The 4,869-nt window shown below is 36.3% G+C and overlaps 1 long non-coding RNA gene across 6 annotated transcripts; it reads left to right on the top strand.

The window, feature by feature from the left end:
* Window positions 1-7: 7 nt before the first annotated feature.
* Window positions 8-4,856, top strand: LOC112504711. Of its 6 annotated transcripts, XR_003068249.1 has the most exons (5): window positions 8-126; window positions 514-551; window positions 639-2,855; window positions 3,007-3,075; window positions 3,223-4,856. It is a non-coding gene; the product is annotated as an uncharacterized LOC112504711 (long non-coding RNA). The 6 variants fall into 6 exon arrangements; XR_003068248.1 differs by having other exon boundaries at window positions 514-2,855; XR_003068246.1 differs by having other exon boundaries at window positions 8-551.
* The last annotated feature ends 13 nt before the right edge of the window (window positions 4,857-4,869 follow it).

Here is a 4,869-nt window from a genome sequence, read left to right as displayed (position 1 = left end):
TTTTTCAGTTTTTGTACCAGCACTACTCTTTGGAATAGAAGCTGTTCACGTGGCTGCACCTTTGGTGATCTCTGTTTGTCTGTCCCAAAATGTGGTTTAATATGGATATCTTCAGATTTAAATCTGGTAATGTCAAAGATCTCACTTTTTTTCTTAAAGTGCGATAGTATGCCATTTTGTTAGAGCATCTCCAACAGATATGCTATATTTTCTCTTTTTCCCTTTTTTTTTATTACCAAATTTGGAGATTTCTTCATCTATCCTATTTTCCTCCATATCAGAGGAGAGTTTAGCTTCGCTGCTGGAATAAACCTTTTCCAATTCTCCAAAACTTTAAAATAGCATAGCTGTTGTTGGAGATGCTCTTAAACCTCATGATCATGAACCACCAGAAATTCCTATGAAATGCATTTTCATTGATGCCAAAGGTGGTGGCTCTTTTCTCGTTTTTCCATCTTTCATTGTCCTTTCTATCCTTAGTAAGTATTGTACYTTTTATTTCTGAAAAATTAGGGGTCTGCTCGAAATTGCCACTTGAGCTTCGAAACCCTGTAAGTGCGGTAACATATACATCCATTATGATGTTTGTGTTCCACACACACACATGTTACTGAATTTTCCATTCCTTCAATTTTCAGTGATGGACTTCCTATCGGTTTTCCTCATGATGTTTGTCACATGAATTTCTTCAATCTCTATAGAAACGAGCTTTTAAGGTACATGTAGAGACATTGCGTACAAAATGACTTGACCAATCCTGATCTCCCCTCTTTAAGTCTATCAAAAGGATGTGATCTGGTACAACTTTTGGTTTTTGTTTATTTTATTTTGATGGGTGATCTTTAAATGTATTTTGTTGTGGGTTTCAAATAAAGAGATATTAGTGTCGCTTGCATTGCATTTTTATTCCTCTTGAGAAATGTTGGTACAGCTCTGATATTTCAGGACCTGAGGGCATCTGACTTCTGTATCATCTATCTGGTCAGTAATGGAAAATTAATTRGAAGGCTGTGTTTACATATACTGGTAATTAGGCACAACATGTCATATCTACTTGTAGTTCCATTCTTGAGAAAGGAATTGTGTATTTGATCTTTATCCCCATTAACTCGTCTAGTCTTTGGATCACATGCAGTTGACTGCTAGGCCGGATAATGGTAGTGATGTTGAACTGTTTATTCTTTGTTCCCAAAGTCATTTTTCCAAATACCCTGTTTATATATGTTTACATTCTCATTAAATGACTTGGCCTTTTGGAGTTCTCTCTTTTTATGTCATGTACATGAGATTTGCAATGAATATGTCTTTTTATACTTTGGCAGTTTTTGTACCAGCACATCTTGTTGGAGCTGGTCAGTCTCAAAATATGGTTTGTATCGACTCTTGGTATCAARTCTGGCATTGATTGTTCCATGGTGTTAAGATTTACTTGAAATTGCGATGTAAGCGCCTTAACATATCCATGCAATATGGTGTTGCATTTGTTTTCCASACGCACATACACATGTTTCTGCATTTTGTGTTCCTTGAATCGATCTGTTCAGTTCCCTGACTGAATCTTGGTAAGTTGATATCATGGTATTGGTTATTAGTCATTTAGTTCCTATTAAGTTGTAAGTAATGTCTTGCATGGAGTAACCGTTGATGTTGATTGCATTCCTCGTACGRCCTAATTGAAATGCCATCCTTGTGACATTCTTCTTGGCCGGTCTGGAAAAAGAACTTATGTTTACACCCGAATCGGGGAATTCAACAGATACAATCAGCCATTTCTGTTTTGAACTTGCATTGTTTACATCTCCTCCTGGTATTCTCATTTCTCCACAAGTGTTATCTTGATTGATGTTAACCATTTTTCTGGGATCATTCCTATATTAATCAACAGAGGAAATAAATAAAATATTTTACAAATCTGTATATGACTCCCAACAGAAAGATGTTGACGGGAGAGAGCTATTTTTAGTTGACTTAGACACAAGTGACTGGAATCCGCCACTTCTGCTTTCAACATATATTTTTTACACCCCCTCCTAGTACTCTTATTTCTCCGCAATCTTGATGTTAACCCTTTCTCTGGGATCATTCCTAGATTTATCAAGTGAAGGAAATAAATGAAATATTTTATGTGGCTTTCAACATAGAGATGTTGACATGAGAGTTATGTCAAAATGTGTTTTAAGTTGAATTAGAAAACGGATGGCTTTTAATCCCTCCTTGGTTTAAAAATTCTTGCTTAAATTAATCACCTTTAATCAAAGGCCAGGGTTTCTCGAAAATATCTTTCTCTTTTTCATACATTATCAAAGCCATTCTAAATACTCTGTTTATATACATCTACATTCTTTGTGTGTCATTTACTTGTTTTTCACTAAATGACAACCTTTTAGAGTTCTGTCASGAGTGGCTGATGATCTGCCGGATAATTTGATCATCATGGTTTGATTTTTGGGAAATTTCTTTCCCCCCTCTGTTTATGACATGTACACGAGTTTTGCAATAACATGTTCACGGTTTCTTACTTCGGAAGTTCTTGTACCAGTGCATCTTGTTTGGAGCTAAAGTTGTTCGGTACGCTGCACSTTGGACTATCTTGGTTCGTCTGTCTCTAATTATTTTTTCATGCCGACTATTAGTCTCRAGCATGGCATTGGCCATTCTTCATAATTTTTTTGTTTTTAGATGTGCATTTTTGCTTCTTTAGTTATTTCCAGTTCTTCATATTGATATCCAGTACCCTTGCTCAAAAGATCTCGCCTTTTGTAGAGCACGCTAGTGGAACCTCATGATGAGCCTTCCCCCGACACTAAAGGTTGAGTTCATGGCTTTGGTTGTCCCTTCTATTTCGTGTAATGGAGGTACATTGGAATTTCATGAAGTCATATGCTATTCACTTGTCTAATACTTATAAATATAGTCGTAGATCACATGAATGTACATTGAATGTTATCATTAAATTTTATGATTATAAGTTGGCTTTGACAATTGGATTGGTCCTTCTTTTTGCAGGATGCGTTGCTTTTTGTTCTTCTGCTAGACCATGGATCTAGCCAACTCAAGGACTATGTTTGTGGACAAGTATGTTTGAAATTAACTTTCTAAATAATTTTGTTCTTTGTGAAGGTGTCTACATTGTTAACTCTTTCATTGTTTGTGGTMAAAATTGGTTTTTTTTGTCAATGATTGTGATGGTGGCAAAATGAACATATATTTTTTTGAATGCAGYTCTTGCAAATCCCATGCATGGTGGTAAACTGCAATCCTGGTAAATGGAACCGAGCTGGTTTGTCGTTTCTGTTCAAAATCTCAATTCATATCCATGTAGATATTTTTCGTTTATTACTTCTTTTAGGTTATATGACTTGGCCATTTTTAGTTCTGTCAACGAATGAATTACCTACCGGATGATTTGGTTATCATGGCTTAATTTGGACGATGCGATTGGGAAATTCTTTTCTTCCCTCTGTTTTGCAGTAACATGTTCTTGTTTTTTTTTTTTTGCTTCTTCGGTTTTGTACCAGCTCTATTTTGTGGAATAGAAGTCGTTAATTAGGCTGCAGCTCGGCCATCTCTGTTGGTCTGTCTCAAAATATGGTTTAATATGGATGATACGTATGGATATGTAGGGATCATTGCCTACTTAGTACATTTAGTGCATAAATAATGTTGTAGCTGATCATAGTCCTGTGGTTTATCCTCTCTCTTAATTTCCCCTACTTATATGGGTTGTTTGTTCTTAGAGGGGATATGACTAACATACACAATTTCCTCATTACTGAACTTTCTCTCAGATTCCTATTTGATCCTTAATTTCGAAGATAATTCCATACTTGATTTTCCAGATTTAAGAGTTTCAGTTGGTCCTTGGTATTATCAACCCTGATTGAATTTATATTATTATATCAATGGGTGTCCATATTTCTCCGGTACTGTCAAAAGATCTCACTTTTTTCTTAAAGCGCGATAGTATGCCGTTTTAGACCTCATGATCATGAGCCATCAGAAATTCCTTAAGTATGCATTTTCATTGATGCCAAAGGTGGTGGCTCTTTACTCTGTTTTTCCGACTTTGTGTTTGTGTTCCACACACGCACCACACGCACATGTTGCTGATTTTTCTAGTCCTCCTATTTTCGGTGATGGACTTCCTATCCATTTCCCTCCATGTGGTGTTCTGTAATGTGGATTTTTTTGCGGAAAGTAACGGCTGATGTTGCTTGCAGATCCTCATATGGCTAATTAAAAAACAATGCTCAAGAGTTCTCTCACACGGGCTGGAATCTGCTTTCATATTATATTGTTTGCAGTCCATCGTGGTGCTCTCATTAATTTATCCCTTTCGTATTATATTGTTTGCAGTCCATCGTGGTGCTCTCATTAATTTATCCTCCTGATGTTCAACAGTAAGTCTTTTGTTGGCCCTCTCTTTAGTTGGCATGTAGTGGTGTCATGGAATTTTTTAAATGATCTGCATGATAGTAATTTCGCGTTTTGTGTGATGATTTCGGGAAATCAAACTTGTTTGGCACTGGAATCATCTATGAGGTTCTGCAATTCCCATTTCTTTTGTTGATTTTAACCTCAAGCTTCATGTACATGCCGAGACATTGCATACTAAATGACTTGCAGATTTCCCCTCTTAAGTCTATCAAAAGGATGTGCCCTGGTACAACTTTTGGTTTTTGTTTATTTTATTTAATGGGCTGATCTTTAAATTACTTTGTTGTGGGTTTGGAATAAAGAGATATTGGTGTCACTTGTATTGACTATTTACTCCTCTTGAGAAATGTTGGTACAGCTCTGATATTTCAGGGCCTGAGGATCAGCATCATCTGGGTACTTATCGGAAATTAATTGGAAGGCTGTGTTTAC

The sequence above is a fragment of the Cynara cardunculus genome, unplaced genomic scaffold (assembly GCF_001531365.2).
Source record: "Cynara cardunculus var. scolymus isolate 2C unplaced genomic scaffold, CcrdV1 Un_Scaffold_6595, whole genome shotgun sequence".
Classification (NCBI taxonomy): Eukaryota; Viridiplantae; Streptophyta; class Magnoliopsida; order Asterales; family Asteraceae; genus Cynara; species Cynara cardunculus.
Note: the sequence above shows the minus strand (reverse complement) of the source record. Positions and strands in the feature narration are given on the sequence as shown.